This window comes from Larus michahellis, chromosome 2, assembly GCF_964199755.1.
Source record: "Larus michahellis chromosome 2, bLarMic1.1, whole genome shotgun sequence".
Classification (NCBI taxonomy): Eukaryota; Metazoa; Chordata; class Aves; order Charadriiformes; family Laridae; genus Larus; species Larus michahellis.
The window spans coordinates 92606980-92632853 of NC_133897.1; the positions used below are offsets into that span (position 1 = coordinate 92606980).

General features: G+C 40.8%; 1 protein-coding gene across 2 annotated transcripts in view; it reads right to left on the reverse strand.

Annotated features, from left to right (window-relative positions):
* Positions 1–25874, reverse strand: part of ADCY2 (adenylate cyclase 2) — a 226179-nt gene that overhangs the window by 131785 nt on the left and 68520 nt on the right. The window lies entirely within an intron of this gene.

The following is a 25874-nucleotide window of genomic DNA, read 5'->3' on the forward strand; positions in this document are numbered from 1 at the left end:
CTACAACGACACAAAAATTAGCAATTTTATCAGGGATTAATGTGGTTCTCTCTTGTTAACAAAATGATGTTTCTTCCAAAAGCAATCTGCCATTTCCACATCAAAAATTGTCTTTTGATTTGTATTCTCTCCACATTTGCATACCACACAATCCAGATCAATAGATTTTTCTTTGTCTTTTCTAAATCAGAATGCCTGGAGAGGGTCTCAGATGCAAAGGATCCAGCACACTATTTTATCATTAGGTTGTTAGAAAACTCAGTACAGCTCCAGCTGAAGGTCCAATTTAAGGACATGATGGGATGCAGCCACAAGAGCTGAGAGATCCTGCTGATATCACGATAAGGCCATCGGGCCTCATGGGGAGGTTCCTGAGACCTGGAAGAAAGCAAATGTCCCTGCTGTCTTCAAGAAAGTTAACATCACCTAGATCCCTGGGAAGGTGATAGTGCAAGTCCTCCTAGAAGCCATTTACAACCCTATGAAGGACAAGAAGGTGACTGGGATTAGTCAGCATCAAGTTATGAAGGGGAAATCATACCTGAAGAACCTGCCAGCTTTATGTGATGAAACGACTGGCTTTGTGGATGAGGAGAGGGTGGTGGATGTGCCAGGGCCTTGAGCACACTCATAAACCCTAACAGCCCTTACCAGCCTCACAGGGGGGTTCCACCTATGTCCACAGGCCCAGGAGCTCTATTTAAGCATAGCCTAGAGCCGTTAGCTCCTGCCTGAGCTGTCAGAGGAATGCTGGTCTCCAGTTCAGCCGTGCCTGACCACAGACCCTCTTGATATGGACCTCAACCTGTGGGCTGACTTGACCTCAGCCCTGCCTTGTTACTGTGGATGTACCCAGCAGTTGCTGGATGTGATCCTGACCTATGGATTGACTTTCTGGCTTGACTTCGCACCTTTCTTCTTATCATGATTTAGCCTTATGATCTTGACTCCTGGTTGAACCTTGCTTAGGTGCTGCGGGACTGGATCCAGGCAGTGAGGCCCCAGCCACGTTGCCTGGTCCCTTATCTGCTCCCTTTCAAAGAGCTCAGGCCTTCCTGAGCCCTAAACCGAGCACCACGGAGCTTCTGAAGAAAGCCATGAGCCAGCATGACAAGGACAAATGATTTTGACTATCAGTAAGAAAAAAAGTTGTCTGATCTTTGAGTGATAGTTTTCAGAGAGTTGCAGCTGCTTCTTGTACCATTTTATACTAAAATTCAGACACAGTGTTGCACTGGCTGTATAACTACTTCACGTTATTCTGAAAAGAAATGCAATGCAATTCACTTAATTTTCATTAAAGGAATATGATTCACCTAAGAATTTCAGTTCACGGCCATCAAGATTTTCAAGCAATTTCATTGGATTCAGTATTAACATAATCAGTGCTTCATAAACTAACAATGACAGGGAAGAGTGAATTTGTGAGATAGATTTCTATTTGTTACACATATAAAATAGCATACTAAGTCAGGAATAGGACATATTGTGAACAGTATATATTCACTTTCTATAGCATAGATATATCAGCAGGAACAGTAACACACCAAGCGTTCCATGCAAGTATCTTTTATTTACTGAATAAAACTACATTGAAGCATTAATAGTTTCCAAAAACATAATTTCCAGTTACTCTAACTATAAACCAGGAGCAGTTCATGTGCATTAATGTTTAAGAATGGCCTCTACATCATCATTTCTAGATTTCACCAGTGTCCCCAAACTTGGGCTTCAATCATTGCTTTCATATATGCTTAGACAAATAACAAGTTATACCTGTGCATCAACTTGTACAATAAGTTATTTCACTGTACTAAAATATAAGCATAAATATTAGCTTCAGCATTCTTAAGAAAAATACAGTTTTCATTACATACTCACATGTTGGTAAAAATCCAAAAGTTTATACACTGTCACCTGAAATACTACTAGGTATAAGCTCATCTTCTACACTGCACAGATGATACAAGATTGGGAACTTCAGCAGCTGGAGTTTTGACTAACATCAGTGCTAACTACTAGGAATGTTGATTTTTGTACTTTCAGACTTACTTCCCTAGGAAAGACAAATTACAAGATATCTTGAAACAAAGTATTAAAAAAGCAACATGAAATGACTAATACAGTCATCAAATCTTTCACTAGTTTCCATTAACTTCAGTAACTTATGCTATATTTGCAAACAATAGAGATAATGCTACTAGATATATACATACAACTAGAAATTATAAATGCTACATGTAGTTTGGGAAAACAAAAAAAATATCTATTTAAAACCAGAAAAGATAAAGTTCTCAAAATAAAAAAAAAAAAATACCCATCTAATCCAAAATATTTTTCAATAATAGAACAGTTAAAACTGCTGTGAGGAAATCCTAAAATCCCAAGAAGCAAATCGCATATAAAGTACTCATTTATGAATAATGGTTATTTCACCTTAATCAAAACACATCCTGCTTAAAAAGCATCATTTTATTAGTTTGGTAAAAGCTTAAAAAAAACGTCACTTTAGCAAACAATGAGCTGCACCGCTGTATACTAAAAGAAAGAAACTACACATCAGTTGCACAGCCTGCAACTAATGAGCACAACTGAGAGCTGAGAGACACTGGTGTGCTATGAATTGTACTACATATCCTTTAAGGCAGATCTGTATGGCACACAGCTAACCACAAAACTGCAAGACCAAAACCCAGAGTTTAAAGCCTTAGAGTTTTTCAACCAAGGACAAAAAACTCAACAGTAAAGTGGTCATGTATTACTGCCAGCACACTACAGCATTAAGCGTCCTAGCAACCCTTCCCAGATTATCTCACATGCCCAGTGCAGGTAACTCTCAATCCCATTACCACTCATGTCCCCTTAATTTCCTCTCAGATGTCCTTTGCGATGTCACAGAGACCACGCCGGGATGCTGTTACCCTCTCTGGGATGTAGCTATAGCTGTACACCATGGTCAGCCACTTTTGTTTTGAGGTAACATAGTTTGAGGCATATGAAACACTCTCACAGAAGAGTTACTCTGGAATCATGAGTATAGTTTACCCTGAGTGCCACTAGTGCCATACTGGCAACTACCCAGGTTTGGAAGTGCTTCATGCAGTCAACCAAATATGCCACTGTGTAAAAGCATCACATGACCATACCTTCACTATTTATTACAGTGGTCTACCCTTCTCAAAAGGGGTAGAACAAGAAAAAGTTGTGGAGAGAAGAGCCATGAGAAATACCTTTCAGCTTGGAAAAAGGACACTATTGTGGGAACATCATGAAGATCGACACGCTCCTGGATGGACAGAGCACAGGGTACACCAGGACTGACTGTTCACTGGTCTCACAATAAAAGATCCAAAGGACATCAAGGAAACAGGCATATAGGACAGACAAACTGTACAGTTCCTTGGCATGTGATGCTGAGGAAGCTGAAGTTTATATTAACCTTAAGGTAACTGGAAAACTTACCGAAGAATAATTGACCAACTTCTATTAAATACAAAGATACTACCTCTCACCTAGGAATTCATGGGAGCTGAGGGAGTAGGCTTGGAAACAATTATTGTATTCTTACATTGTTTTTTTAATATTTATTTTTCCCTAGCCATTCCACTGCGGTGCTGGTAACAGGATAGCTAGACAGAGCTTTGCTCAAGCTTAGTGAAGCTGGATTTCCTGGTCCTTATCTTCTTCCAACCAGTGTGGTTGGCGACCAGGCTGCTCTTCAGCTAGAGCAAGCTGCTCCACAGTGAGCATGCAGGGTATTTCACCCAACCATCTACAGTCTGATGGCGCCCTACAGCACCTTAGACCAAAGAAGCATAGATAGATACAGCCTCACACGCACATGTAAGTGCAGCAAAAGTAAGGATATAATAATGCACCATGCCAGCCTAATGAAAACGCACAGATCCAATGTATCAGCCAATTTCTAAAGAAGCACAGCTGGGCAAATGGCACTCTTTCAGGTTTGTGCCACACGCTGCTCTCTCATTGCTGGACAGCAAAACTGTGCTGAGCAACAAGAGAAACTCAAAACTAGCCTCTGTATTTTTTACTCCTCTTTTCCACCAAAAGTAGCAATATGACAGAATACGTGCAGCGGTTCTGCACCAAGTATGTTAGGAATGTACCAAATTCAAATGCTACCAAGTTAAATGCTTTGTCCTTGGAATTGCCTGTTTTAAAGCTCAAAAGAATCTTTTCTAGATTAAATCAAAATACTACAAAAGACTACAAAACTACTTCTGTCTTGTTTTCACTGTAATACCTGAAAGGTCATAATCTTTAAAGTGTTTATCTCCAGAATTATTTTGGAGGTAAAAAAATACTATCTTCTAAACGGAGGTAGATCTGAGGTAGCAAAACTGCGTCTGAAGTATATATCGACACCATACAGTCACTTTTCCCATGCAGGTCACTTCAACTTTGTGTTAACTTCCCACCCTACAAAAACACCACCACCACTTTGGAAAGTAAGCCTGAAGTGATATTCTCTTTGTTTACGAAGAATATCAAAGCTCTACTGTTACTAAATAAGTACTTTTATGTTTTGTTTTCTTTACAGATAATCCAGACATTCAATGGGTAAAAATGAGGGACGTCAGGTATGTTTTAAAGGGAGCAACTATACTAGCTAAGTTCCAAGAGCAGTTTTAGTGTAATTTCCCTGCCTATAATCTGCAGCTATCTGGTGTTTTTGATGGGCACACACATTAAAAATCAGAAGAGAAGGGGCCAAATATTGGACTATGCTTATTTTAAAAATCAACAGGCAAACCAAGCTAAAAAAGACATAGTGAGTTCCTCCATGCTTTTAAAATACTGTAAATTTTGCTAGCAATTTTTTCAACATTTCTTGCTAGTGAACAATTGCTATATGTGTTCAATAAATGATTGGAGCTTAAAATAAGATATTTTTTAAAAAGAAATGCCACAATAATCAAAGAAGAATCAAACAAAGAGCTTAGCGGGAATTAAACTACTAAGAAATAAGACCAGAGTTAGAACAGTCCATTAATATATTTAATGACTATGCGTTAAAAGCAAATTAAAATTGATTCTAAAAGCATCTCAAAAAAGATCTAGCTGGGTTTAATGAACTTTTATTCACGAATCTATTCTTTCATAGATTCTTTGTATGCTTGCCTGCTACTTTATATTGTAGGCAATATTAATCTGATTTCTAAATGATCACCTCCCAGTCTTTCAACATTAATTTAATATTCAATATAGAGCTCATCACAAACAACATCCTTATAATCAGTTTGAAAAATGCTCAATGGATAAATCCAAACAACCACCAGTAGTCAATTCAAACAAGAAAATAAAAAAGCCACCTCACAACCCAACACATTGTCATTTCATGTAGTTAAAACAACATCTGAAAATAAACAAACTAAAGCAGAGTAGCTGGAAGTCCATTGAAAATTTCTATTATGGATGAAAGAAAAGATTAGTCTCCTACCACAACTAGAGACTAGTATCAGACAGATAATTAAGGACTGAAGTAGAAAGGGAATAGAAAGATTAGTGCAACTAAATATACAGAACAAAGACAGTGCAAAAATTTGTTATAATTATTGAGAAATTATCTTACAGGAGAAGAAAAAGTAAGACCTTTTAAAATATAGAAATCATTTCATTCATTATATTAGCTTCTATATTACTCATACTTGGGAGAAATATTGAAAGCAAATCAGCTGCCTTAAAGACTCAGACTGAAACATGGACTGACCAAGGTGGTTATAAAAATACCAAGACTGTCACAGACATGTTTAAGAAAATGCCTTACAGTTACGGACATGGCTGTAAGATGAATCCTGGATTTTAAACATCTCCCGGAAGTAATACTTCGTTTCACATCAATTATTTTTATGCTCTCTACATTTGATATTGTCAGCTTGTTTTAATAGCTTGACATTGGAAATATCAAAAATATTATATCCCACCCCCCATGAAACCACCTGTTTTCTCCATGGGTCCTTATTTTTCAAAGAAAATTAATCACCTTACATCCACAACAGGAAAAGTAGAAGGAAATTAGCCAACTACAGAGCTGCCAACCACCTTGCTCTGCAAGCTGTGACGGTGCATAGCAGTGCCTGCAGGCTGGCAGGGTAAGGGAGCTGGGGAAGGTGGCGCCTGGGAAGGAGAGTGCCTTTTCCTCTGCTGTGACAGCACGGTGACTTCCCCTCTCTCCTCCTGCAAGCCCCAGGCAGACTGCCCAGATCCCACACCCGAGTAGGTCCCGAGGCAAGGAAGAAATTACAGGCTGCACAAAATAGCATGTAATACAGGAACTGCAGGGGGAAAAAAACCCAACAAAACAATCAAAAGGGAGAGTAGGTGGTGGTGGCAAATGACTAAGTTTCATGTGCTGCATTTTAGACGAGACATGCCTGTTATTGCTGTTAAAAACAAACAAACAAATTAAATACTCCAGATTTGTCTCCCATCTAGAGTGTTTATGGTAGTTACAGGAAATTCTATCATATCATGGGAAATGTTTCTATAACTGAGGAAATTTAAATCACATTTGAATAAAGATGTTTTGGAAACAAATTAATTCCGTGTCTTTCAGCTTGCCTATGCTGTGCTCAGTTGCTATTTTTTTGAGGAACTACTGCAGCAGGTGACTATCAAAATAGCGTGTGATGTTACCTGACACGTGGTGATTTGGTCTTTAATTAAGGTCAGCATGACCTAGATCATAGCAAACACCTCCAAGCCTTAATTCTGATGGGAAAACCCATTCACAAGATAGAATCCAGTTTCCTCTATGTTAAGAGAAACAAATGAATCTGGATTTTAAAGCGCAGGTATAGCGATGTCAGAGTGGATACAGAAAGGCTCTTTAGAAACTCCATGACAGACAAGCAAAAACAGATTTTGCTTTTCTTCTTTTTGTCTTCAAAGGTTGTCAAAGGCAGTCACCATCAACACTGCATGGGAGGGGGGACCCAAAACCCTCATGAGAATTGTCAGGTGAGTAATATAATATTGATCTGAGCAACACTCACAGGTGGCTGCCTAAGATTATTTCTTACTCTTTTTTCCCCTGGTTATCAATCATTTCTATTTAAGTATCTACTCTGAGCGCCGACGGCCTCTTCTTGTGTCAGTCTTCAGACCAAAAGGCCCACTCAGCACTGTGACCTGCTGGTCGTGTGCCCCACTCTAGAAGTACCAGCTCCTAAATAAATCTTCACATTTCATTGGAAGGCAAGCAGGTAATCTGTACCTAACTCACATGGAAATCAAAGCATTCTGTAAAATATTCATAAGTGGCTTTTAGGCACACAAATATCTTTGAAAATTTGGTTGCAGTTCATTTACATTGCAATAGCCTATTTGCACTTCAGTCACGTCTGGCAGCGAGCAACTCAGGGGACTGTTTTATTCCAACTCATCTCATCTTGTTTCCTTCTGCCAATCACTTCCCCCTCCTTGAGTTTGTATGCATCTCATGAAGCAGTCCCGACCATCTGGAGCCCTCGCCTTGTCTTTAAGTAACTCAGTAAAGCAACTCCTCCTCTCAAAATTAAGGCCACTGAGATGCTGCTCATGTGGCAGAAAAGCCCCGTCCTCCCACAGCTTTTCTAAGACCCACCACTGGTTGGTCTCCTTATCAATCCACCCCTGGCTCCATGACTACAAGACAGACTTCCCAGGGTGTTTTGTGTGGGAGCTCCTTGTTTTCACAGTCGTGGCAAGAGGGCTGCTGAACTATTCTCTGTTTGTTATGGTGGTCTTGCAAAGTTACAATAAGATGGGCAGAGCTAGTCTGCGCAACTAGATTTTATGGTATTTTAAACTAGAAGTTTGATAACAAAGATGGCTGGTGGTCCACAGGAACTATTGTGGGCCCACGGTAAACCAAGATTCAGAGTGGGGGAACCACTGCTAGAGTGCAAATGAAAACTGATTCAGTTAAGCTAGACAAGACTATAAACTATGGCACCAGATGATCCTCGCAGCTCCTTCTGGCTTTGTAATCTATACCTTAGCCTTTACTCCTGCTTGATCAGCACACTTAAGACCCTAAGGCACTTTCTGTCCCTGGAGAAGTAAGGTTATAATAATTTCCAGGCTCATACTGATGATAAAATGCACCTCCTGTTCCAGGTGAAAAATATTTACATTCCCCACAGTGCAGAAGGAGACAACAAACAAAATCGCAGTAAGGAAATCCATTGAGTTACGTTGATTTTTACAAAACTTAAAAAAAATCATTCTGCTATCTTAATCTACCATCTGAAAGATCTTAAAATAAAACACAATAATGATATTCATCATATCTGCTGAGAATAGACAAGAATATGGCCAAATGAAAAGCGTTCTTTTCCACTTCCAGATCTGAGCTCTTCCTTTGCAATAATCTTCCTCAAAATAAAACATTATAGCATGTTACAAACATTATATAGCATGTTTGAGGTCAGATTGTGTGAAGGTAAATATTAAAATCAGCATTTAGTCAATAAGAAGATGGAAGAAATGGAGTTATATAGCAGAAAGATGATATTTCAAAGGACTTCAAATAAATCAACAGGACTTCATGAGACAAAGCCAGAGATACAGGTCAGCTCTTCTGAATCCCAAAGCAATGTACCGTGGCACTTTGGCACTGATGAAATGTTATCACTGCTCTATCTTTAGAAAACACATAAGTTTAAAATAGTTATATAAGTGAATACGGCTTTGGCTTTACTTTTTTTTTAATCCATCTTAAATAGTTCTTAAAAAGTTGAAGGGAATTAACTTCTACTGAATGTCTTTTAATTTTATTCTCTACAACACCGTGAGGAACAGGGGAAAAAAACCATCCAAAACAACAGAACAGGCAAAGCTGGCTGCCACAATAAAGTATTAATCCTATTTGCTGTTCTCTTTCCAAAAGCTTACTTATGTAAATAAATGTAAGGGTGCAAAAGACTTACCAAGTCTTAAAAATATCTAGGGTTTTTAAAGAGAAATAATTATTTTTCCATGTACACTGGAGTTTAGCGCTGTCCCTTACCTCTGCTACCTCATCCCCCAGAATGCTGTAAATGGCAGTGAAAGAAAACTGAATATCAACACTCTCAATCTATGTAGGAGGTATATACACTTGCTCATCTAAGCCTGTCCAGCCCCTCCAGATCGTCTGACTCTCAGAGGAAACATTGCATTCTTCATGTGGTCTGCATTTTAAGCTAGGAGCAATCAAACCTGACAGTCTGTTGCTCACCTCATGGGAAAGTGTACAAGGTTGATGAATGAACAGTAATGTGAGGCAAAGACTTCTATACTTGGGTTCAGTCCTACAATATTCAGACGTGCTTAAACCCAGCTGGACTCACTGAACTAAAATGGAAGGTACTTACACACAAACCTAACCAAAAAACCTTGCTAGCCACAGCTGAAAGACAACAGTATAGTGTGGAAGTATTATTCTAAAAATACAGTCCAGAGCCTTTGATTTGCTACTAAATTTACATGTGTAGGAAGAGGGGAAACAATACACCTATTTATCTGTACTATATCTATTTTTATATATATAATTTTGCATATTATATACACATACATACACTAATACTGTCAAGACCTCATATAATGAGAAACGTTTCTTCACTGCTAAAATAATGAATTCCACAGAATTTATCATGAATTTTACCTGGAAATTATGGTGAACTATCTGGTATCCATAATATGAACAGATCTGCAAGCCTGAGTTCAAGGAAACATGTATGAGGTTCAGGCCATACATACTGCAGTTCTACTTTGATCCACGTCTTGGACGCTTGTTAAGGGAAGACTCTAATATCTGAAATGTAACACCCCTTTGAGATGCTGCTTATTGCTCGGTCTTTTGTGAACTGCATTTGTCAGGATGAGGCACAACATCCATGATGCATTCTGAAAGTTCTCTCATCAGCAGTTACACAATTATCGTTGCCTTCTTTTGGCATCCAGTTAATGAGCCAGTAATTGCATTATCATTCAGACACACGGCGATTTTTCTTTTTTTGAATTCATGCCCATTCATATGCATTTTTGATGGATACAATTTTTTAAAACAGGAATACAGTTATCTTAGAAAAATCAGGAATATTAAACTATTCCTCTAGGAAGGATTCTTTGCCTGCTCCAAAGTATGGGTTTTCATTTCTGACATCCCAAGAAATATGGATACAGAAGCATACTTTTTTTTTAAAGATTAATTTTCCCAATCCTCTAAATTAGTATTTTTCAAGTAATAACAGTTCAACAATAATAATAATAAAAGTAATAATAAATAGCAACCAATAAGCAACAGCCCTGCAGAAAAAGTCCTAACTGCTCAGGTTTTAGAGTAATGCAGTATAATCATATTCCCTCTTCTATCCTTTGGAATTACTTTTAATGAAAACAGACCTTAACATTTTAATTTCTGACATGAAAAGCAAATGTATTTATTTCCCTCACTTCACTCTAATAAATGCATAACAATTCTTTTGAGCCTCCTTCACAACCCACAGAAGCATGTGCACGTTATTAATCAAAATATTCCAAGTGTTCACCTCAAAATTGCATGGGTCAGGTCACAAATTTTTCATTTCCTTCACTAGTAACATTTCAGCTAATTTGCTCTTGCCTTGAGGATCAGGCTTATCATTTTTTTCCCCTCTTTATTCAGGGTCATCAGAATTTCAATGACCTACTTCCTTACTAAACAAGCATGCTATGGAGTATTAATGGATTTTCTGTCTTGCAGAACGTGCTTTCCTATTGTGAAAGGGAAAACTCCTTTCAGATCAGAGAAAGGCAACAAGGAAGATCAAAGGTATAGAATGGCTTCTAAATAGGTAAAGACAAATAATTTCTGATTCTTCAGCCTGGGAAAGAGATGATAGGGGAGACTGTGACAAAGGTTTGTAAAATCATAAACGCTCCGGAGAGGGTGAACTGAGATCAACTGTTCAGCCTTTTCCACTGTAACAATTTGGGGAACGCAGATTAAACAGATAACAGGTTTGAAACAAGCAAGAGATGGTTCTTCTTACAATGCAGTTAAGTTGCTGAACTCCTTGTCAGAAGATGCTGTTAAGCAAGATGCAGTATACTGAAGGATTTAAATAAATAAATCCCCAAATAATTTATTTTTTTTTTTTTAAAAAGTTCCTGCCCAGATCAGAAAAAGAAGAAACTGGTTTGTAAGAAACAGGAAATTTTAAGAAATGAGAAAAGTGGGTTACAAACCAGGGTGTGAGGTAAGTAGAAAGAAGAAATAAATAGTGGGAGAAAACTTTCAGCAAATTACAAGGAAAACATCGAATTCGGAAGGCTAAAATAAAATGGTAGACTTTTGCTAGTTTATAGCCAATATGAACCAAAGGATGCCACTTTCAGAGCTATCAACACGAAGGCCAACAGTCACAGTTTTTAAGAAGGGAGGATTTATTTTTCTTTCCATAGTGCAAAAGAAGCCAATTTAACTGCACGCACTTTGACTGCAAAAGAGCATCGCAGCTACAGGGGAGCATCAGCCCGAAGCAGTTAAGCGCGAAGGTGAACAACCACGGATTTCCCGAGCCTTGCTTTCCCTCCTGGCTCCTCAGTTCCCTAAGGCACCTCATTATGCCTCACAGCAAATCATCCAAATTGTGCCTAGCGTTAATGAGAATCTGGACACCACTATCTTCCTGGTACTGTTGTCACAGACTATCTAACATGTAATACCAATTTTTAATGAGAATAGAAGGAATCGTGTTAGTCATTTTAGGGATGGAAAGAGCATTCATTACTACAGATCCCTTTTCAGAAGCTTTATTAGTCAACCTGTTTCTCAAATTTCTGACTTAACTCTAACAGCCTGGGCTCACCTCTGCTCTTTATCCTTACATTTCTTTCAGTGCCTGCAAAAAGAAAAAAAAAAATAAAATAAAAGGTACACCACCACCTGAATGGATGTTCAGTGTCTCTCTGGGGACAGCATTTTCCACTCTGGCAGTCTGCATAAGGGAATCCTTTCCATAAACATACACAGACCCTGCTCCCTGCACACCCACAAGGACTGCCTGCGGCACTCTTTAGCTGTCAGGTATCCTATCAGTCCAGTAATTGTGGAGCAGCATTTTCACACTTATTCTCATTCTTTTTAACTCTGGTACTGCTGTGGTTGCCTGGAACTCTGATCAGCAAATGTATAGTGAAAAATCAATTACCTCGTCATGCAGTAATACATATGCCTGCAACTTACCCAGAAGGAGATATGAAATTTTTAATGTTTCTCACTATGACATGGATTCAGGGCTTAGCACATCCCACATGTGAATACGGAGGAAAAGAGTGCCCTGAGAACTGATGCTCATGTGAGCATATGTCACCTCAAGTAGTGCCAAAGAACAGAATCGCTTTTCTGGAGATTTCTGCAGATGGAAAGAGACCACAGGAAACTTAAAACCACAACCATGCTATTAAAAGAAACAATTACATGCAGTTTTCAAGGAGAAGTATATGGTTTTATTTACATAGTACATGTGGTTATACTGATTTGTTTAGGCAGAAAATAATTCTGTGACCTAGTTTTGTTAAGAGTGACCAAAAGAGAGCGCAAGACATTTAAATTGTTCATTTGTAAAGAGAAGAAAGTCAAATCTTCATCAAGATCATTGAGAAAAATCACTTCCTACACAAAAGCCATAATGCTGTTTAAAAAAATATATGGAATGCTATTTGAAAATATATGGTTCTGGTCTATGTTGGAGGTCGCCAAATCTGGTAGCCTGACAGAAGCTAAGTTGCTGCAGCACCACATCCCTTCGACCATCCCACTGTGAGGCATGCGGGCACACATACATACAATACACATATACCCATGGCCAGCCATACAGATGAGCACAGACCAAAAACACAGCACTTGGGCAAACACAAGCTGCACCAATGTCCTGATCCCGCTCCCCTCTCTGGCTGACCAGGATGAATGCAATTGTAGATAATGTATCCCTCCAGTATCCTGGCCATAGATACACAGTCTGTTCAGTAGCTGGCCCCTGAATCATGGAATTGTCTAGCTTGGAAGGCACCCACACACACTAACAGGTCTCTCCTGTCCAGCTTGGACCCCCTGCTTCCTCCATTAGCCAAGCCACACAGCCTCTGGCCTCTCCAGTATCCGACCCAGGTTTACAGCCTCATCTCCCAGTCACCAGCTAGTCTGGCCTGACTGGGATCACACAGGCTGAGATGTGCACCCACAAAATACACACACAGGACAGTCTCTCCATCTGCCCCCACTCTTGGGCCCCTCTGACCCATGGCCCCTTGCCCCATAGCTGGTACTTAGACCTCTCACACACTCCAGTCTCTCCAGCTGCTGTACCACAGACACACAGACCCCAGTGACCCATGGTTCCCACTCCAGTTGCTGCATGCAGACCCCCATACATATACATGCACACAGAATATGAAGTCCCTTCATCTAGTTAGAAATTGAGGTTGAGAAGATGACAGGTCAGACAGCATGGCACAGGGGACGGGCAGATAACTGTACTGTACTCACCAGCAGCTTGTTAACGCACCATCAACCCCTTTTATTGCTTTACCCCTCTGTTTTCCCATGCTTGTTCCTCCCTTCCTTCCCTCCCCTGTGGTTCCTCCCCTAAACATCCCATAGTAAGTCTTGCACAATCCAAAAATGCTCTATCCCTGCATCCCATAACGAGGCCCATAGCCTGCTGGCAGTGACCCCTCCATCTGTAATGTGAGCTGGGGACCAGCTCTCATTGACCCACCTGGTTGATGGTGGTCACACCTAGACATGGGAGTGATGGCTCTCCTATGACAGTCCAGTGAGAAGCTGGGTGCCCCAGTTGCTCTGGTTGGATTATTGTGGTTCCTCTGTCGTTCCCTGCTCCTTTGTATTTTTTTGAGATTAGCTTTTAATTAATACAGACCTAACAGTCTATCCAGCTGATCCAACATGGGAAAAGTCAGTGGAGTTTGGAAAGTACAGGCATGCACATTAGCGGAAGCTTGTGACAAGGGGAGTATCTAAATCCCTTGTTAAAGTAGGGCATGCTTTTTCCAGCAAGGACTGCCTGGGTGCAGCTGCCTTGACTTCTCAGTCCAGCAGTAGCATGAGGAGGGTGGGAGCCATTGCTGGGGCTGCTCCAGCAGCACTGAACATGGCTCTCCAGCACACCTTCTGCTGCCTAACTGTGGTCTGCCCCCACCAGTGGGGGGAAAGAGGCAGAGCTTTGCTGCCTGGGACCCATCAGCATCAGTTGCACGTCTAAGCCATGCATCAGTCAATTCAAATGCAGAGCTGGGTTTAACGCTGACTCTGCTGAGGGAAGGGGTGTCACAAAGTGGGATATTTATTTGCACTCTACTCTAGCTGAACAGGAGTTTAAAGGTGACTGAAAGAAGGATTCAGAACGTGTTTACAAGGGTTGCTGCTTGCTCCCCCACTGTCCTGGGCAGGCCAGTTCTGCTTGCATGCAACCCTGGGATTTGACTCAGGAATACTTTTAGCTAATGCAGCTCAATGGAAGCCGAAATAAAGTAGCAGAGAGAAAATAACCAGAGAACGATTTAGGGGACTACGTGTGCAGCATGTGCAAGAGACTCTGAAGTGACACGGTCAATACCAATAACAATAGAAAGGGAATCATCTCTGCCTTCAGAGGTCATCAGTGCAGCATCAATAGACTAAACTGAGGTGAGAAAGTTAGCCAAAAACCCAAGGAAAACATTCACCGTCTAAGCTGCTGGATAGCAGAAAAAAAACACAACCACGTCATCACCGATGACCGAACAGCAAATGAGGCAAAATCTTAGAGCAAACAGAGCAGCACTTAGTTCTCTGTACTGAGAGTGTTACCAAAGGTGCCTTATTATCTACCTTTTAGTTTTTCAGCATTCCGCTTCTCTTACTTATTAGCATTTATGCTTTTCTCACCATTTTTTCATGGATAATTTCCATCTGTTTCTTCTTGTTCCCCTTGTCCCTTTTGCTGCATGTTCTTTTTTTATAGCATGACCATTTCTACTGTTTTAAGAATTTCAAAGTGCTATCCTATACTTATTTTACTTAAAAGAAGGGGATGAAGAAAGAATCAATGACAAGTCCTAAGGGTCTTAACCAACCTGAGTGGATTTGATGTTACAAAATTAATTAGACATGGTAAGTAAGTGGACCTAAATAACACATTAGCACAAAAGAACTCAGTTGAAATGCCACCACTTCACTGCCCAGTTAGGCTCAGAGGACACTGTCACCACAGCAACAGCCTCTCCGGGTGTCACACTGGGAGCATACCATCTCCTCTCTCCATTCCTGCCCACAAGTTGTCTGGGAGAATTTATCATTGTCACTACGGGCCATTTCTTCCACAGGCCAAATTTTAATGACTCTTTCCATAGGCCAAGCGGTGTATAAGCATCCAAAACATCTCTATCAGAAAGAGAGAGTGTGTGTGTATGAAAAGGTCAGCAACAGTCAGCATTCAGAGATCATCAGCAAAACCCCAGCAGACCTCTGGCAGAAGCTGAAACTCCACCTCACCACCTCCATACTAGAGGAAACAGGATTATTGCACACCTCCTTCCTATTTGCATTCAGAGTGTGAAGCTCTCTCTCATGCAAGCTGCTTCAAATCTTCTTGACTCATCCAAACAGTTCCACTAGAAATAAGTATGTGAGTAAATGCTCATCAGGACACAGTCTCTTCCTGTCTGCAAAAAAATTTGGGCAAGATCTCATCTCTACAAGTCTTGGGACAAAGTGTGACAAATAATGCCAATAAATAGGACAGCCAAATCCTGCTGTGGTTAGACTGAACAAACATTGCTCTGATAGAGCCATTGCTGAACTAAGACCATACAGAGTGAGACAGTATTCAAGACAGAGAAAATTATTCAAAGGCGGCCCTGAGAAATATTTTAAACAAACAGAGCACATCTCTTCAGAGTAAAACTCAATTTTGGCTGCTAAAAGACCAGAGTGTGTCTACTGAGGAACTCAAAATCCCATGCTTCAGACTTTGAGATACTTACTTGCACGGGAAGAGGCATCATTCATCCTTTTCTGAAGCAGCAGATACTGGCAACAACTGTAGGAAGGACAGACACTGGGATCATGAATAGCTAGTCTTTTGCATGCATGGAAGTCTTCCCACTTATAGGATCAGTGGAACCAGTTATCCTTGGTTAGGAATCAAGGAGAAAACTTTCTCTGGGTCGGATTGATAAGGAAGTGGAGGGCACCTGCTTACCTCTTCAGCACTGAGAACAAACATCTGCTGGGATCATTTAGGGTGATTTCACTCAGGTGTTTGTTTCTTGCCCTCCTTAGGTCTTAATTACTGGCCACCTATCAGTCTGTCTTAGTTCTGAGTGTATATAAGCAGCTGAATCTTCTGGACAGCTGAATTGTTTCTACACTGATAATTCTAAATTATTTGTTAAAACAGTGTAGAGCGTTGTGAATTAGCTGTGCTATTGTATATCCAAAGACACTGGTGCTGCCCTAAGGTTCGGATGTACCTCTGCAAGCACAGCTCTGTGTTTCCAGAGGAGCGTAAGTGCTTTCATGCAGCTTGAACTCTTAAAGCCCGTGGACTGAGCTAGCTCTGTGCAGAGCCAGCTTGCTTACTTCAAGCCTGTGTTCTTCTTGTCTTCTGAGCTGACAGCCTGCTATACATCTATGAGAAAATACATCCTCAAAGTGACAAACAAAATAAAACTGCAAATAGATTCACGAACATAACTTTATGTCTGATAAGCCACAGCCTATGCTTTTTTTTCAGACCGCTGCTATCAAAGTTAAAACATATAGAACAAAACCAGTAGCAGTGGAGGAGCCGAGCATCAGCTGTAACTAACGTTGTCCCACTTAGAAACCCATAGAGCTAGCAGAGTCCACGCAGGTGACCTTTGCAGCAAATGTGCAGCATATAGTCCTTAGTATACCCAGAACCCGTTTAAACTGAGGCAGATAAACATGATTTATTATATATAATTAATGAGAGGCATAAGAGAGATGCAATTCCTTCTCAGGCCAACACGAACGGGTACTGATGCCATTCACTGGCTGTGCAGTAACATGTACCTGGAGAAAGGAAAGGATATGCTGTGTAATAACCAAAGGTGCAATCCCTGCGAAGAATTAAGAGTTACTTCAGGGGTTCAGATGATATCCTCCTGCTGGTGAAGCAAACAAGACTGGAAGGCAGTTTTGAGCTGTGACCACCACTGCTGTACTGCTGTATAGCTGTCATCTTGCTCGCTAGTACCATTTTGATCTGGGACAACCAATATTTTCCCAGAGCCTTGACATGTCTTAGGGGACAGAACAGGTCAGGTATTATTTGGAGAAAGTTGACACCTGGCCATCCTGTTTGAGGAAGGAAGAAGGCGTGGGAGTTTAGGCAGGTAAACATGAGCTGTGCTGTGCCACCCAGCTCCAGGGCCAGAAAACAGCTCCCCTTCTACCAGCAGTGTAGCTGTAGCTGCTAAGAAAAAAAAAATTATGTGGCAGAAGTTTGTGTTATCTCGTTTGCTTCTGGCTTCCGCTTGCTTTTTTGGGAGCATTAACTGATTCCATCATGTGCTTCCACAGTGCCTACAACATTGGCACTTGGAGGCTGTAGTTAATAATTAAAAATCAGGCAGGTCCATAGCCAGCGCTTTACTGAAACACACCGAGGACCAACATATGGCAGAAGCAGTCTGAGGGAAATGAGGGCTAGGCAAGGACTTCCACAATTGCACTGGCAGGAATGCACAGAAATGCAAGTCTTGGAAGGTGACTGGAAGAGGAATGACTTCTGTCTGACCAGCAGAAGGTGGTGGCAGGGGCTCAGAGGACAAAAAGATCACATCCTATTGCAGGTGTCTCCCAACAGATGGAGGCTTGAGCCACTGCAACTTCATTAAGTCAGTAATTTGTGGAGGGTGGCATCTCAGCTGGATTTTGACTTGCTGTGGTGGGTTGACCCTGGCTGGACACCAGGTACCCACCAAAGCCGCTCTATCAGTGCTCTCCTCAGCTGGAGAGGGGGAGAGAAGATATAATTAAGGGCTTGTGGGCTGAGATAAGGACAGGGGAGAGATCACTCATCAGCTACCATCACAGGCAAAACAGACTCGACTTGGGGAAAATTAATTTAATTTCTTATTAGTCAAAATCAGAGTAGGGTAATAAGAAACAAAACTAAATTTTAAAACACCTTCCCCCCACACCTCCCTTCTTCCTGGGCTCAACTTCACTCCTGATTCTCTACCTCCTCCCCCCTGAGTAGCGCAGGGGGACGGGGAATGGGGGTTGTGGTCAGTTCATCACACCTTGTCTCTGCTGCTCCTTCCTCCTCAGGGGGAGGACTCCTCACACTCTTCCCCTGCTCCAGCATGGGGTCCCTCCCACAGGAGACAGTCTTCCATGAGCTTCTCCAATGTGGGTCCTTCCCGCAGGCTGGAGTTCTTCATGAACCGCTCCCGTGTGGGTCCCTTCCACGGGGTCACAAGTCCTGCCAGCAAACCTGCTTCAGCATGGGCTCCTCTCTCCACAGCTCCACAGGTCCTGCCAGGAGCCTGCTCCAGTGCGGGTTTCCCATGGGGTCACAGACTCCTTTGGGCATCCACTTGCTCCAGCATGGCATCCTTCATGGGCTGAAGGTGGATATCTGCTCCACCGTGGACCTCCATGGGCTGCAGGGGGACAGCCTGCCTCACCATGGGCTTCACCACGGGCTGCAGGGGAACCTCTGCTCCAGCGCCTGGAGCACCTCCTCCCCCTCCTTCTTCACTGACCTTGGTGTCTGCAGAGTTGTTGCTCTCACATCTTCTCACTCCTCTCTTCAGACGCTGCAACCCCACAAGTTTTTTTCCCCCTGGTCTTAAATACGTTATCCCAGAGATGCTACCACCATTGCTGATGGGCTTGGCCTTGGCCAGCAGTGGGTCTGTCTTGGAGACGGCTGGCATTGGCTTTGTTGGATATGGGGGAAGCTTCTGGCATCTTCTTAGAGAAGCCACCACTGTAGCCCCCCCTCTACCAAAACCTTGCCACACGAACCCAATATACTCGCCAAAGGCTCCTCTGCGCAACAACAGGTGTTTGCGCTACTGATCCCTCTTATTTTATACTACACTAAAAGTGTCTGACAAGATGGGGAAACGTATCCACATCTTGATAGTGAAAGGCATTTTTCTTCCACTGAATTATTGAAAATAATGTGTAGAGATAGATACCTCTACGAGTGCATAAAATGACAAAGCATCATGTCTAGGATGAGTATCTCACCCAGAATTTTATGCTTCAGCTACAATAAGAAGTAATTCACAATAAATTTGACAAATAATACCAAGCCATAAAGGTACTAAACCATGACTGAAAAGGCTAGGCAATGCCTGTGAAAATGAAAAGAAAACAGCAAAACTAACTCCGTTGGAGGAATTAAAGAATCTTTACTCTAGAAAAATTACCTGCAAGGACAGTATTATAAAATTCTGAATGCATAGATTTGACCTTTCACTGGTAAGTTATCTACATTAATGTCATCCTTAAAAGGATATGGAATACAACTCCCTTGCAAAAGGTATTCTGTACGGTGAGAGTTTAGTTGCTGCTCCAGCAATGTTATGCGAGAGAGGAAGGTACAGCCCATACAGCACGCTGCTTTCTGTTCCAGTTTAGAAGTACCGTAATTTCCAAGCACCTGTTTAACTGTTATGTTTTTGAAGGTATAGCAGCCTTAGGACTGAGCATTCTGACATAGTAATTTCATAATTTAATTAACATACTAATGGACTGTCGACTTGTTCATCAAATAAATTTATATTTTGGAAAACTAAAACTGCTAAAAAATTGTCATTTTTAGGATAAGAAGTGTAAGCTAAAGTAGTATGAGTGATAAATAAATATACAGGTGAAATTAGTTGCTGATAAAAATATTAACTTAAATGGAGTAAACACAAAAGGCAATCTGACCCTTTCAGTAAAGCTTAAGAATCACTGCTAACTGGAGACCTTTCCATGATTTTAAAAAAAATTGGCATTTATTTCTTCTCTGCTTTGATGATTTCCTACGTGTCTCACCAGAACTATTTTCTATGCCTTTCTTAGATGCTGATTTTGGGCTGCAGGTAAATGCTGCTTTTGAAAACCCACATGGCCACCTGTACACATGATTTCATTTCATCACAGCACTGCAATTCTCAGCCTTTGCTGAATTTTCCATTCTATTAAGTGTTGCAGGTCTGCTCTTTACAGCCTTAGGGACTTTCTGGAAGATGTTCACGTTCTCCGTGTTAATGCTTGAATACTACGAAATGCAATTATGCATTCTCCTACAGATCTATACTCTTCTAGGCAAGTGGGCTCTTCATAAGCATATCCAAACTGTGCAGATTGCCTCTAAGAATTAATGAAACCCAAAGTATACCTGCGGATTGTAAAAATTAGTTTAAAAAGCATGGTAGCCGGCATTTCAATATCTGCCTAGATTTAAGCATGAAATCAAGAGTAAAGAAACATGTTCAATAATTAAAAAAATAGGCCTGCTGTATTGCGCTATGCAGGACATAGTGTTCCTCTCTCAAACTGGTTTAAGAGAAGAAGGGTGAGGGATGGGACAGCAATAGCTGCTGCTGCAAGAAATACAGTCTCCCTCCTTCAATAGCAGTCACTGCCCTCCACCCCTTCAGCAGGGATAACAGCAACTCATTTCGTGTAACTGTGCAGGAGAAAGAAAGCAGGAGTTGTTCAAACTGCATTACCTTCATGAATAACCGTTCCCCATCTCCTTCAAAAAAAAGGTATTCAAGGGAGAAGGATACATTCAACCCATGGCAACAGCTTTTAGCCATTCAGACTACTAAAATTCCTATGCGCTTTAAGCTTTCACTGTGTAGCTATAAAGCCTCAGGGGTTATACAGTAATGAATGTACTTAAAGACACGGTCTTTTTTCACAGCCTTTTTTTTAATAAACATGATTTTTTTCTTTTATTGCATGATAACAGCATAAAACAACTTCTATTCTATTTCTGAGCCCTAGAGCTGTACATTTTCTTCTTTTATTAGCCAGTGAATACTGGTGCTTTTTACGTTTATTTTGCATTATGCCACTTCATTACATAAAACATTTTTTTTTAAATATCATCACCTATTAAATATGTTAACAGAGAAGTTTAAATCAGTGGTCTATGCAAAGACGTATATGCCTATATGCTGCATGTTGAGTAGGATATCAAAATGTATATTACAGATATTGTATCCAATTTGCCTGTCATTGAAACCCTGTCCACCATCTGACACTGTCAATTTTATTTCTTTCTAGGAGCTGATAAGATATAGAAGCATAAGAACCACTATCAACTCTGAAAAAGCTAACTAGATCTATGGAAAGATTTGTAATTTATTTAGGTATGGTATCTCCTTTTAGATATTTCCCTTAAGTATGAATTGCAAAACACGTGTTAAGCATCATCTCATGAATCTTGATAGAAATAATCATGCAATTATTGTTAGGTGAAGTGATCAAAAGCTGTGCACACACACACACACAGAGGAGCAGAGAGACACGATGGTGGGGAAAAGCCTGAATAACACCCAGCTACTCCCATCGCAGGGGCCATCGGCCCACCTCCACAAGCCCAGAGTGGGCACAGAAGCACAAAGGCAGGCAGGAACCCAAATTAAGGACCCAGAGGAAGCGACACCCTGTCCAGGCCCCGCTCCGGGCTGTCCCAGGGGAGCCTCAGCCCCAGCGCCTGGTGTGACACCCATCTCCATGGGTCATCAGGAACAGCTTTCCAGATCACCCCTCGGACTAAGGGAGGTCACTGCCCAGGGGCATGCGACACATGATGGATGCAGGGCAGTGCAAGACTTATTATGGGATGTTTAGGGCAGGAACCAAAGGAAGGGAAAGGGAGAGATTGTGGTGGTTTGGGCACTGCTGGTGGGAGTCTGGGACAGCCTGGAAGAATCAGTACAGCAAAGGCAGTCGTACCAGAAGGGTTTTTGTTCATCAGGGGGTGGCTGCTGAAAGTGCTCTGAGTGTTGAAACACTTAATGATCCAACCACTAGGACCCAAATAGCAGGCTGGTGACTAGCCAAAAAGAGGAAGGCCTGCAACATGCTATCAAAATTATCTACCTAACTTTTAAGGGTGTCTGTAAAATTTAACCTATCGACATTTTCAAAGATTAGGTGGGGTCCCATTGCAGCCTGCAGAACCAGGCCTCAAGAGGAGGCATCTGGACCACCAACCTTTCCATGCAGGAACAAAGAGGTTCTAGTAGCAAGAAAGTTAGAGATTCAAATAGGAAGATTTGCGTGATTGCCAAGTTAAAAATCAATGGCTATGGCCTATTCAGGAAAAAAAACCAAACCAACCAATCCACAGTGGGTTGAAAAAGGGAAGGTGGGTTATTAAAAAAAAAATAAAACTACTAATTTCTTAGTCACTACAGATCTTGAACCAACTTATACCAAAAGATCACGAATCAGAAGGCAAGCAGGAGCCACAATCTGGATATACAGTAACACTAGCTAGTGCATATACACCAGCAGATCACGTAAGAATAAGGACGCAGCTTCATCTTTAACTGTCCATAGCACATAGGATAAAATTTGTATTGTAACAGGAGACCTCAGCCTAGTTGATGGTAAATGAACAAGATGTCGAGGATATAGCCTTGGAATTTTCCAATTCAAACATTCTTGAAAATAACAAAATTTTCATTTAGCATTTGTGTTTGTCCACCAGGACAGAACATTATCATAGGATTTATCCAGGCTACGAGAAAGGAGCTCATCACACAAGCAAAGCCCAAGCGCTACTTACATAAAATTGTTACAAATTGTTTCTTTTGCTATATGCATTCTTGAATGGAGTAAATAAATAAATAAATAAATAAACAAAAATGTTCACATGCATCCTGCCCAGTTACAATTTTGTGCCTCTAAAAGGGACTGCTTTTACAGGGCTGCAAGGAGCTGCCAAAAAATTCCCCGAAGGCAAGGAACACTAGTTTAAAGAAAAAAGCCCAAACCACGAAGGACAGTTTGTAGTGATTTAGCCACAGTTTGGAAAACATTTAGCCACAACTAACGAAAAAGATTACAACAGCAACAAAATTGCTTGTCAAGAGAGTAAAACAACAATACTTTTTTAAAAGACTAAAATGAAAAAATCACACTCCTCATATATAACAAAGACAAAAAGAAAAATGGAAGCTTACAGGGTGTTTAATGATTTTGGTTAGCTCTTTTTCAACAAATTAAGAACTAAATGACCTCTAATGATAGTATCAACCCATTATGAGATCAGAATGGTTGAGCAGTTAATAACAGAGCAGGAAAACACAAGTATTTGATTAGAATCTGTTCTGGTTTGGGGAGAAACAGATTACGTGTTTATAGCAAGGGATGGCAGCAAAATACTGTGCATTCCATCAGTAACTGAAAGGGTTGTTAAGTCGCGAAGGTCTTCTGAGCCAAATGCTTTAATGCCATAATTAGAGTCGTGTCCTCTTGCAGCAGTCCTAACCGCCAGGCTCCCAGGAGCAGACAGAACAACATCCTCTGCTTGGCAGTAGGATGCTCACCTGGAAAGATGGGGCAGAGTCCTGGATTCCAAACCGTATGCCTTGTAAGGGCTAGGATTAAAATTTTCAACGGTAAAAAAGCCCAAACCATACATACACAGTTACTTTTTCATAAACCGAGACTGGTACACAGGGCTCTTTTTCCTCCTCCCTGTCACAGATCCCATAGCTGTGCATTAAACTGCCCACAGAACTGCAAGGTATTTTACTGGTTATTTCACTGTAGAGCCTGTGTCTCCACGCTGAGCACTGCAGAACACTAACCCCTTTGTAGACCTAGCCCCCTATTAGCATTTGGCACTGCTGCAGCTGCTCCTGGCATGTTCCTCTAAGGCTAATGCCCACGTTGCAAGAAAGACGTTGACGAGGCACAACTAAGGACTCAAGAACTCTGAGTGATAAAAGGCTTAGGCTAGTGCAAAAGTAGGCAACTCATTTATTTTACTGACAAAAAGGTGATGAGGCAAATTCATGATAGTCTAGAAGTAATCTCATGGTAGAAACAGAAATTGGATACTATTGGGTCTGTCAGTCTACCAGAGGAAAAAACGAGATACAGAAGCTGGGTGACAAGGCTAGACAAATTCATACTAAGAAAGAGGAACAAAACTTTAACACTGACAGACAACCACCGTGGAAAAAAATACAAAGGCTTGTGGAAGATCACCTCCATCATTGCCAATTTTTAAACCAAGGTGGATTCCCTCCCCCCAAAAGACAGGCATAGGTCAAACAGAAACTAGTTCATGTAACCAGCAGAGTCTGTTGAAGGATTCTTTATCCCGGCAGGAGGCTTTTGCCTCAGTATCTCTGACTGCAGCCAACACTGGACAACCAAGAGCACGCTAAACCTTTCAGCTTTACTGAAGCTAATTTTTAAAACTTTACAGAGGACAACAGAAGGAATGACAAAAGCAGTAAGGGAGGCTCTGACAAATCTCAAAATAGACAAATGCTTCTGAACATCAGTTTTCCTCTACTGATAGACTGAAGGTATGACTAACTTCCAAAATGCTATGGGATGCCAACCCATAGCATTTTTTTTGTTGTTGTTAATTACACACACTTATCCTATACCAACTTGAGGTATATCACTGACAAATGTTATTTCTCCTTTTAGTGTAATCGGTATCTCTAATCTAATTCTTTATTTGCGGTCTCGATTTTCAAAAGCAAAGAACACAAAACAAACATTATTTTGCTTACACTCCAAAGTATAAACAATAGTAATCTAAAAGTGTACAGAGGGCAAATGGACTGCGATAGTGGCAGTTCCACACATTCGTAAAAATGCAGTGCACTCCGTACTTTCAGTAACTGCCAAATTATTCAGAACATTTAGTACACTTTACAAAGAGAGAATAGAAAATTGATAACATCCTAGAAATTAAATACTCTTAACAAATTTGCAGATTACTAAAAGACTTCCAGTCTTTCTGAATGAAACAGGAAGTTACAGAAGAGATGAAAGAAACTAATTGTGCATCACAGCCCATGATTTATTTCTTTTCAGTTTGGAGATATGATGTGTCTAAAAATACAATATCTCTGCAAGCACTGTCTTAGATATACCAAATTTTAATGGTCTAGAAAGATAGGCAGTGAAAATTCTGCAAACAGCAACTTTAACCCAAAGCACTTTTAGGGAAGGAGTGGCAAACATTAATACTGTTTTATCAGCATATCTATGCCCAGAATAAAAGCCATAGGTTGACATAAAACCAAGAATAACATTCTCCCTGATTTATTCCACTACAATTATCAATAACTCCGTTACTGAATTATTAAAATACTACATTGAGTGCAGATGACTACAGTCCTTGCTTAACATACAGCACAACTTGGCAACCTTGGCAGAAAACATGCAACTAACCCAAAGCAACAAAAGAAGAGCAAACCCACTTATCTCACCATTTGAAATGTCTACAGACAACTACATCTTAGAACATATTTTGTTTATGGGACTTCAATTCCAACATTCCATATAACACAGATCTGCAGCCGTATCTGGAATTAAAATGTATTTTCCTGAACAACAACTTACAAGGCACGACTTGTGTAAAATTACTGCAATTTTGAAGTTACCTGTTGAGGCACAATGTTTTTCAAAACAAGGTTCAAGTAACTTAAAAGGTAAGTAGAAGCTATTTGCTTCATTCTTCATGCTATTCACAATAAATAGCATGATGTCTACCTTTCTTGTTCTACTGGTATGTTTATAAAAATGTACATACTTTTAGGCTTCAGTGTAATTTTGGTGTAAAAGTTAAAATAATTCTGTTTCCCTAAAATGACATAAC